The 11,281-nt window shown below is 43.6% G+C and overlaps 1 protein-coding gene across 23 annotated transcripts in view; it reads right to left on the minus strand.

The window, feature by feature from the left end:
• The window catches only part of SEC31A (SEC31 homolog A, COPII coat complex component), a 92,759-nt gene extending 88,242 nt beyond the window's left edge, over window positions 1-4,517 (minus strand). For 9 of the 23 annotated variants that reach the window (XM_066385449.1, XM_066385456.1, XM_066385453.1 and 6 more), the window contains exon 1: window positions 4,336-4,517. The gene's annotated coding sequence lies outside the window, so the exon portion shown is untranslated. Of the gene's footprint in view, window positions 1-4,070 lie in introns of all 23 variants that reach the window. The other 14 variants (XM_066385464.1, XM_066385461.1, XM_066385460.1 and 11 more) reach the window with 5 other exon arrangements.
• Between the last annotated feature and the right edge of the window lie 6,764 nt (window positions 4,518-11,281).

An 11,281-nucleotide genomic window follows, 5' to 3' on the forward strand; every position in this document is an offset into this window, starting at 1 on the left:
AGGAGGGGGAACAAAGAGGAGAGAGGGAGGGAGGGAGGGAGGGAGGGAAGAAGGGAGAGAAAAGGGGAAGGAGTAGAGAAGCAGATGGTTGCTTCTCCTGTGTGCCCTGACAGGGAATCGAACCCAGGACATCCAAACAGGGGTGATGCTCTACCACTGAACCAACCGGCCACTGCCCCCAAATTTCTAAGAAGTGAAAAAGAAGCCTATTTTCTTTATATGAAATGCACTTAGCCTTGGTCAGGGCAAACAGGAAAAGCAACCATCTGCTTCTCCACCTCTCTCCCTTCTCTCTCTGTCTCTGTCTCTCTCTCTCTCTTCCCCTCCCACAGCCATGGCTCAATTGGTTCCAGTGCATCAGGATGGCTCTGTGGAGCCTTTGCCTCAGGCGCTAAAAATTGCTTGTTGGCCCCAGATGGGCAGAGCATCAGCCCCCGACAGGGGTTGCCAGATGGACCCTGGTCAATGTGCATGTAGAAATCTGTCTCTCTCTCTCCTCCTCTCACTTAGAAAAGGAGAAAAAAAAAAGAAAATGCCCTCTTCCTTCTCTCAGGCAATTTCAAGTTCAAGTCCCAACTCTTTGAAAACTGTCCTAATAATCCATTCCACATTGATTTAAATAACCTCATTACTGTCTATATTCATCTGTACAACACTTGAAGCATTTTATAATAAAATAAAATGTTTTTTCTAGCTTAAAAAATAAGTTTTTTCTAGCTTAAAAAAACTTTGTATTAGTACATATTGTTACATATTTTCTTTTTACCAATAGGTTTATATGTCACTATCTTTTAACCAATAGTTTTTTTATATGTCATCTTGTCTTACTAACAAATATCTTTTTTTAATCAAGTGTTACAATTTTTACCCTTACTGTACCAAAATTATTCAGCACAGGATAGATACACATTTCTTGCCTGACTGTTTCTGAATGTTTATATTTAGGGAAATTCAAATAGACTGGTGAACTAGAAATGCCAATTTCAGGTAAAACATTTAACTTTTATATTTTTAATTGTTAAAAGATTTTTTCTTAAAAGTAGAGGAAAGTATTGTTAGGGAGAAAGAGCTTTTATAAAAGGCATTAAGAATAATTTCTAAAAGTGAAACAAGATAGTTATATATATGTAGGTATATATACATTTAAAACCCAACTACCCAACTAAGCCTGACCAGGTGGTGGTGCAGCGGATAGAGAGCATCAACCTGCGATGCTGAGTAACCAGGTTTGAAACCCCTAGGTTGCAAGGTTGAGCACAGGGTCACCGGCTTAAGAGCAGGACCATAGACACGATCCCATGTCTGCTGACTTGAAGCCCAAAGTTGCTGGCTTGAACAAGGGGTCACTGGCTCAGATGAAGCCCCCCAGTCAAGGTACATGAGAAGCAATCAATAAACAACTAAAGTGCTGCAACTATTAGTTGATGCTTCTCATCTCTCTTCCTCCCTTCCTGTTTGTCTCTCTCTCTCTCAAAAAAAAAAAAAAAAAACAACCTGAATAATCACATTATCTCTAAGAGCAAAGGTACAACAAGAGCTACCTAATTCATGAACATTTTAGTTAATGTGTAACATTTACTGAAAGAGAAAGATAAATTCACAAAAACATAAAATAGTTAAGTGGGAATCCAAACCATTTCTAAAAGTCTATTTTTTGTCTTAGTACTCAATGTCCCATCAAAAGCAGTTCCACTTATTAACCTGTACTGAACACAAAGCTTCGATACCATCGGGGGGAAAAAATTACCACACTATAAAAATGGCCTAGAACCACATTATGAAGTCTGAATCTAATTAAACAGACCATAATTTACCTATTGTAATCATTCTCAAAACTAGTGGGAATGCCACTGAAATACAGCTTTGTCTGGATGCATGTATATTACCTTCTCTTAGAAATAATCATTCATTAATTGTAACTAATATTCTTGAAAATATGAAGGCTTAGACCATTTGTACTTCCCCAATGAGATCTGCTTTAAAAGCTTTGTGTAATTTTTAAAATATTTTTTATGATTAGAATTCACACTATGCAGACTTATTCCATTCAAGTCTATTTTACATGAAATATAATCATTCTGAAAATATAAAAAGAAAGTTGTCAGGACAGTGGCTTATTCACAGATGCCATCTACAGAGTAATATCTATAGAACAGCAGTTCAGAGTATGGAGACTGGAGCCAAATCCCAGCTTCACTATGTCCTACCTCTGACTTCGGGCATGTAACTACCTATGTGATTCTTGGCTACACACTTGGTAAAATAAGTGTAATACAAGTATTAATACCATTAGGTTGTTGAGAGAATTAAATGAGTAATTACAGAGAGTGCTGAGAATAGTGTGTTGCAGGTAGTAAATCCATGCTCTTAAATGAGAGCTATTACAAAAGTATCAATTTAAAATATCCCAGTGAATGTTTCTGAATGCATCAACTGAAGAAAATTTATGTTCCAGACTAGAACCCTTATTCTTTTATCCAACTTTCGACATCTGCACTTAGTTAAGTGGAAACTTTTTTTCTTTTCGCTCATTTTCTAAATGGTAATTTTGTGAAACGCTAGAACCCAACAGTAGTACTATTCTCTAAAAAACACCAACCTTACAATGCTACATATAGCGCTGACTTATACCTCCGAAAATAAAAAAGTGAAAGCAATAGAATTGAAAACTTTGACTCCCAAACCAGGAATACAATCACTAGCTAGCAGTCTTTAGTAAAAATATCCATCTTGGGTGGGCAAAATATCATTATGGATGGGCATATTTGTTCTACAGTATTTATTTATTATTATCAATGTTCTTGGCTAATCCCACTCAACCAAAACCAAAAAAGCAACTGTGCATTAATTACTGAACTAAATAGTGTCATACTTACTTGAAGGATAATAAATAAAACTTTTTGAGCTGAAATTAACCTAAGAATGACAACATTTTTAAAAGCAATGGAAAAATCAATTTAATAACATCACCTTACAAGAGTTTTTAATTTGGGATTGGGAAACCTCATGAAATTATACAGAAAATCCTATATGTGTGTGCATTCTTCTAGAGAAGATGATTTAGTGCTTTCATGAGATTCTCAAAACAAAGCAGAATCTCAAAAGGTTAAGTAAGAATCACTGCTCTTTACCATTTATAAACTTCTTTATATTCTTATGTTATTAGCTTCAGAAAAGACCCTGCTGGTCTTGACTGGGTGACTCAGTTGGTTAGACCATTTTCCCCATAACGCCAAGGTTTTGAGTTTGATTCCAGGTCAGGGCACATACAAGAATCAACCAATAAATAATATAAAATACATAAATAAGTGGAACAACAACAAATTGATGTTTCTCTTTCTCTTCCTCTCTCTCTAAAAATCAATCAAAAAAATTTTTAAAAGATCCTGCTTATATGATGAAATTAAGCAGTATACTTCTAAATCCATTCCAAATCTCATGAAAGTTCTTACAGTCTACAAACCTTACCCAGAGCTGTAATTAAGGGACAGTGAGAAACAGGGAGCACAGAAGAATCATTAATAAAAGATAAGTAAACTTCTTCAGCCACCTCTATCTAGTACAATTGGTATGTACAGGAAACGTTGGATAGCAAGGACGAGGCTTTAATTATTGATTAAATGCAGTTACAGTTGCCCATAGAGTCAATCACATTTCAGTTTTCTCTACTTAGAAAAAGCAGTTGAGGAGGAAAAATTTTACCACAGACCAGCAGCCAGAGAAACCTACTTAAAATTAGTTCCTTGAGTAAACAGAAAGTTATAATGTTCACAGGCCCAGGTACTATTCTGATTTATTTTACACCTGCCCCGCAATTTAACATCTTATATATTAGCAAACACATACACAACACTTAATGAGACTTCCTTCGAGGTATATATAGGCTGTGACTGGCGACCAGTGCTCATAAAATAATGCAATCCTGGTTAAATGACAGCAGTCTTCAGTTAAAACCTACGAACCTTTCCATCTGGCAACAGTTAAAATACAAATAAAAAATCCTAACCAAGCCAGAGTCAACCAGCGTAATCCTGAGGTTTGTTTCCTTCCCTCGCCCTTGGGGACCGCACCTCTTTGTGCACAAGGGTTTGAAGATCGCCTAACCTCAGACCCCAGTGACCGGCCGTGCCAGGACGCCTCGGGGAACTCCTGCTCAGCAGTGCAAACGACGGCGGATGTGAACCGGCACGATCCCCCAGCAGCCGTGACGACAGACGTTGCCCCACCGGGCCCGAAACCAAGACCAGGGGGTCGGCGCCACCGGAGACCGGGCCGCAGGCTGGCTGGGACCCGCGCAGACCGAGGCTGGGGTCACAGCTTCGGCCAGTGCTCTACCTGAAGGCCCGAGGTCCGGCGAAGAGGACAGGCGGGAATAGCGTGGATGCACCTGGCAGGGACCCTAGACGACTTGTTCCTGCGTTAGCGCGGTGCCGTCAGACTCTCCCAGCATTCGCCACCGCCCCACCTCCCCGACCAGGGCCACCTCCACGTTCCGCTTCAACGTGGCAGCCGCAGCCCCGCCCCTCCGGCCAGCGAGCTTCCGGGAGCGATGCCTCGCCTCGCCCCGCCCCCACCCGGGCGCGCAACCCGCCACGGCACTTCCGGGAACGGTGGCAGGCCCGGGCGGAGCGCGTCCAAGTGGGCGGGGGACTCGCTCGGGCGTCTCATGCGCGTTCCTGAGACTCTCTTCTGTTCTGAGGGGGCGCGCGGATGGCGCCCCTGCGGTCGTTCGGAGTGTAAGAAAAAGAAAAGTCCTACTGGATGTGGTTGTCTGGCGGAAGAACGGCTGGGGCCACAGAAAGGCCACGTAGCACTAGTCTGAGACGTCAACAGCCCCGGTGACACTGTCAACACCAAACCACGTGCAGATCGGGCTACAAGGGCCTTATTGCAGTGCCAGTTAATCTGTGACTGGGTTCTTTGGCTTGCTCGCTACTTTGGTTCTACAGTATTGCGTTTTGGGAATTTTTTTTTTCTTTTTGGTGGCAGAGACAGAGAGAGGGACAGATAGGGACAGACAGGAAGGGAGACAGATGAGAAATATCAATTCTTCGTTGTGATTCCTTGGTTGTTCGTTGATTGATTTCACATATGTGCCTTGGGGAGGGAGGTTACAGCAGACCTTGTGACCCCTTGCTCAAGCCAGCGACCTTGGGCTCAAGCTGGTGAGCTTTGCTCAAACCAGATGAGCCCGCGCTCAAGCTGGCGACCTCAGGGTCTCGAACCTGGGTCCTCCACATCCTAGTCCAATGCTCTATCCACTGCGCCTGGTCAGGCTTTGGGAAATTCTTTAAAGCCATACGATCTGGTCATACTCAAAGACAGTTGTGGACATACTCGATTTCTTTGTTACTCCAAAGAGGCACTTTGGGGAAGGTATTCCAGTTAGCATCCTACCATACGACTTGAGATCTTTTTTTTTTTTTTTTAAGATTTTATTTATTCATTATAGAGAGGGGAGAGAGAGAGAGAGAGAAGGGGGGAGGAGCAGGAAGCATCAACTCCCATATGTGCCTTGACCAGGCAAGCCCAGGGTTTCGAACCAGCGACCTCAGCATTTCCAGGTCGACGCTTTATCCACTGTGCCACCACAGGTCAGGCACGACTTGAGATCTTGTGAACATTTGCTCAGTTACTGGAACTTGACTACTTTTGTGAAAGCCTGTCATCTAATTAATGTGTTTCCTGGATGTTGTTTCTAGGTTAGGAAGATTATTTTCCAGTGAAGAAAGTAAAGCCGAAGAAAAATCACTTGCCAAAGTACCAGAACTTATATTCAACCAGGTCTCTCAACGTCTAGTTCTTCCTATTACGGATCAGTTAACGTCTCTTTCCTAAAGCCCTTCCTAAATACCTTCATTGGAACTGTTCTCCTTCTTGTACACAAAAAGTAAAGTATGGCTGTCCACATCAGAAACACCCAAACCTGTAAAGCATTTTTATGAGTTTATTTGAGCAAAGCTGATGACATATGCCAAGGGGCAAGACCTCACATACTCCAGAGAATTAGTTTTACAGCTTTCTTGTGCATTTGAAATTAAGGTTGCCTGACCAGGCAATGGTGTAGTGGATAGCACGTCGGCCTGGGACACTGAGGACCCAGGTTCGAAACACCAAGATTGGTGGCTTTAATGCAGGCTCACTAGCTTGAGCAAACTTGAGAGTGGGGTTGCTGGCTTGAGTGTGGGAACAGAGACATGACCCCATGGTTGCTGGCTTGAGTAAGGAGTCACTGGCTCAAGGCACATAAGAGAAAACACTCAATGAACTAAGGCGAGTTGATGCTTCTCATCTCTTCCTTCCTGTCTGTCCCTCTCTCTCTTTGTAAAATAAATAAGTAAAAAAAAAAAAAAAAAGATTAAGAAGGGAACATAAAGATAAAAAGCAAGGCGGGCAGTGGATTATAAATAGGTTAGTTAACAAGACTGCTTTCTTGAGGATGGTTATTATTATTTTTTTTAATTCATTATAGAGAGGAGAGAGAGAGAGAGAGAGAAGGGGGGGAGGAGCAGAAAGCATTAACTCCCATATGTGCCTTGACCAGGCAACCTCAGCGTTTCCAGGTTGACGCTTTATCCACTGCGCCACCACAGGTCAGGAGGATGGTTGTTATTTTAAAACCCCCTTTTTTGTCCACATGTTAAACACCCCTATTTAAATACTAGAGTAGCACATTTTTGTACTCTTGCTACACTGTAACACCCTTTTTGTGTCTATTGTTGTGGTTCAACTTAAAAAACAAGTTTATTTATTTATTTATTTTGGCAGAGACAGAGAGAATCAGAGAGAAGGACAGACAAGAAGGGAGAGAGATGAGAAACATCAATTCTTTGTTGCGGTTCCTTAGTTCTTCATTGATTGATCTCCCATATGTGCTTTGACTGGGGTGCTACAGCAGACCAAGTGACCCCTTGCTCAAGCCAGTGACCTTGGGTTCAAGCTGGTAAACCTTGCTCAAACCAGATGAGCCCGTGCTCAAGCTGGCAACCTCAGGGTCTTGAACCTTGGTCCTCCACGTCCCAGTCTGACGCTCTATCCACTGCGCCACCACCTGGTCAGGCAACAAGTTTATTTCTGTGGGACTGAAATAGACCATCCCAAATAGATTACTTAGACTACAGTAGCCAATTTCCAGTGTTCTAAAAAACCTTGTTTTTATTTCTAGCTGCAATGACTGAAAGAGGTGCCAATAATCCCTGACTTAAAAATGGGCCCATCCTTTGAGATGCTGAGAGTCTAGAACATGAAGGGGAAGGATGCTCAGAGCCTGATGGCTGAATCTGGCGGCACACCTTAGAGAGGAGTGATCAGCAGGCCTGGGCCCTCCAGGATGAAAATGAAGAGTGCTAGTTGTGCCGTGTGCCTAATGTCATGGGAATCAAAAGCACCCCCCTCTGGAGCTTCTTAATTATCCAGCTGCTCTTCTCCGAGAAACTGAGGGTATCTGCAGTCTAAACTGGTTACAACTGAGGTTGACCATCTGCTAGCGCTGTGAAGACCTACAGTGAGCCCGCATGAGGGACCCCAGCACTAGCAGTCACAGACCGACTTCTCAGTTAGAGCTTGCATTTATAGAGCACTTCGTCTGTGAGAGGCAGGCTTTGGGCACTGTACAGCTACTACCATGTGAGGAAGATTCTGATGTTCCCATTAAACAAGTTCTGTCAGGAGGAAGTTTTGGAACCATATCCAGTGCATAGAAGAAATCTGTAAAATTAGTGGTTATTACTGTTAAGATTCTACAGGTGCGAAAACAAGAGCAGAGCTAAGGAGCTGGAGGAAAATCGGGACAGTGACAGAAAAGCTGGGGTTGGAAGCAATGCCATCTTACTCCAGAACCCACATCTGCAAACCAGAGTTGCTCTGCCACCCTCCTAGGTGTTGAGGCCATCAGTGTAGACCTATCAATATATACCAGGGCATGTGGCATGGGTAAGATGCACCATGACCTAGGCCCAGGCTTTGGGGAACCTACTGCGCCCATTCTCCAGCTCTTGGCCCTTGAGTGAATGGAGGCTCCTCTGAGGTTTACAAAGAGGGGACAGCAGGTTTGTGTGGAAGGACTGAAGTAACGCCTGCTAAGTGATTGGCAGTCAGTGCTCTTGAAATGTTAGTTCTTAGAAGTATTATGATTCCTGTGATCCCACTGTATTACTCTTGTATTAAAATCACTTTCTGGTAACAGAAATGGCAAAGGAACTGGATCCTGTTATTGTCCAGTATAACTACACCTTCCTCATATAGATCAAAATACAAACCTCCCCTTCTCCACCCACTTTTGTAAGTCCCTGTGGGCTAAAAAAATACTGTGAGGAAAAGTTTATTCAAGCAAAAAAAAAAATATTTCATGAGATGAAAAAATTATATGAAATCCAAATATAAGTATCCATAAAGTTTTGTATAACTGTGAAGATTTAATAAAAAGAAACTTCATTTAAATTGGAGTTGAGGACCTCACACCAGATGAGCCCACACTCAAGCTGGTGACCTCGGGGTCTCGAACCTGGGTCCTCCATCCCAGTCCGATGCTCTATCCACTGTGCCACCGCCTGGTCAGGCCATACCTCATATTTTGACTTTGAGTGTTAACCCATTGTAGGCCAAATCCTGTTTAACAGAACAGGGCTTGGCAAACTTACTGTAAAGGGCCCTATAGTAAGTACTTTAGGTTTTGCAGGCCATAAGGTCTCTAACAACTATTCAAGTTTGCCCTTATGGTAGTACAGACATGGCCATAGACCATTGAGAGTGGCTATGTTGTGTTGACCTTAAAAAGTAAGAAACTTCTCTAGCAAAATGGATTTATTTCCGGAACAAAGAATTTCAGTTTGGGACATTCGGTCTAATGGTAAACAATGCCCAAGCCCAACCAACAAAGGAGAGGAACAGGGAGTGGGGGTGTGGTAGTTCAGAGGGACTGTTGTAGGCAGAGTCCATTGGATAAAATGGAGTTTGCAGTGTAGTGGTTATTTTTTTTCTTTTTGTATTTTTCTGAGGTGAGAAGCAGGGAGGCAGAGAGACAGACTCCTGCATGTGCAGGACTGGGATCCACCCAGCATGCCCACTAGGGTGCGATACTCTGCCCCTATGGGGCATTGCTCTGTTGCAACCGGAGCCATTCTAGCACCTGAGGTGGAGGCCATGGAGCCATCCTCCGTGCCCGGGCCAACTTTGCTCCAATGGAGCCTTGGCTGCGGGAAGGAAAGAGGGAGAGAGAGGAGAGGGGGAAGGGTGGAAAAGCAGATGGGCGCTTCTGTGTGCACTGGCCAGAAATTAAACCCAAGACTTCCACATACAAGGCCGATGCTCTACCATTGAGCCAACCGGCCAGGGCTTGTAGTGGCTTTTTATTGGCTGGTTACTGGAGAGGAGCAGCAACTTCCTGCTTTAGTAATAAAACATCTTGATGGGGATGGAATGTACTTGTTTGGAGTAATTGAGGGATGGTAGGGAGCAAGATCCCCTCCTACAGTTACTCGGTCTGCTAAAGGCCCACGGTCAAGGCACATATGAGAAAGCAATCAATGAACAACTAAAGTGCCACAACAACAACAAAAAAAATGATTGATGCGTCTTATCTCTCTCGGTTCCTGTCTGTCTGTCCCTATCTATTTATCCCTCTCGGCCTGACCTGTGGTGGCGCAGTGGATAAAGCATCGACCTGAAAATGCTGGTCGCCGGTTCAAAACCCTGGGCTTGCCTGGTCAAGGCACATATGGGAGTTGATGCTTCCAGCTCCTCCCCCCTTCTCTCTCTCTGTCTGTCTCTCTCCTCTCTCTCTAAAAAAAAAAAAAAAAAAAAAAAGAAAAGTCACATATTTATCCCTCTCTCTGACACTCGCTCTGTCTCAAAAAAAAAGAAAGGAAAAAAAAAAAAGGTGACCCTGCCTGGGTAAAAAAGCTCACCAGCTTGGACCCAAGGTCGCTGGCTTGGCTTGAGCAAGGGGTTACTCCGTCTGCTGAAGGCCCACAGTCAAGGCACATGAGAAAGCAATCAATGAACTAAGGTGTCGCAACGAAAAACTGATGATTGATGCTTCTCATCTCCCTCTGTTCCTGTCTGTCCCTGTCTAATCCTCTCTCTGGCTCTCTCTCAGTCCCTGTTAAAAAAAAAAAAAATGAGGTATGTAGTAATATAAATTATTTCAAATCCTTGATATAGTAGCATTAAAAGGCAATATGAAAACTGTCAACTATAACTGGTTCTGATAAAGATCAAATATAGCCATTTTTAGACTTGATGTATTTTTTTCTGGTGAAATACAGACTTCCTAGCTTGTTTTAAATGCAGGTAGTTTTCACTTTTTTTTCCCTTCCACTTTTCCAAGTGAGAGGAGGGGAGACAGATACGACTCCAGCATGCACCCTGAACTGGATCCATCTAGCAACCCCAGTCTGGGGCCAATCTTCTGCCCATCTGGGGCTATGCTTGTAAGATAGCTAGTCTTTGCACCTAGTGAAGGCTCCACGGAGCCCTCCTCAGCACTCAGGGCCAATGCACTCAAACCAATCGAGCCATGGCTGCGAGAGGAGAGAAAGAGGGGAGGGGTGGAGGGATGGAGGGGAGGCACAGGATCCTGTGTGCCCTGATTGGGAATTGAACCCAGGACATCCACACACCGGGCCAACGCTCTACCACTGAGCCAACTTCCCAGGGCTGGTGGTTCTCACTTTTAACTATGCATGGCAAAACTATGCAAGGTAGTTCTGGGGTTGGTTTTTTTGTGTGTGTGTGTGTTTTTCTGAAGTGAGAAGCAGGGAGGCAGAGACAGACACCTGCCTGCGCCTGACTGGGATCCATCCAGCATGCCCACTAGGGGGCAATGCTCTGCCCATCTGGGCCATTGCTCAGTCACAACTGGAGCCATTCTAGTGCCTGAGGTGGAGGCCATGGAGCCGTCCTCAGTGACCTGGCCAACTTTGCTCCAATGGAGCCTTGGCTGTGGGAGGGAAAGAGAGAGAAAGGAGAGGGAAGGGTGGAGAAGATGGGTGCTTCTCCTGTGTGTCCTGGCCTGGAATCGAATCCAGGATTTCCACATGACAGGCCGTGCTCTACCACTGAGCAAACTGGCCAGGGCCACAAAGCAGTTTTGCTTATTCTGTGACCTTAAAACTTGTCAAAACATTAAACTCTCCTGATGGTTATAAATGTACGAAAAGTAAAATATTTAAAACATTAAAAACATTGAAAATTGTTTTATTTCTTTTTTAATTTTTTAAAAATTTTATTTATTCATTTTAGAGGAGAGGGGGGAGAGAGAGAGAGAGAGAGAGAGAGAGAA

Source organism: Saccopteryx leptura, chromosome 5 (assembly GCF_036850995.1).
Source record: "Saccopteryx leptura isolate mSacLep1 chromosome 5, mSacLep1_pri_phased_curated, whole genome shotgun sequence".
In the NCBI taxonomy this organism is placed as follows: Eukaryota; Metazoa; Chordata; class Mammalia; order Chiroptera; family Emballonuridae; genus Saccopteryx; species Saccopteryx leptura.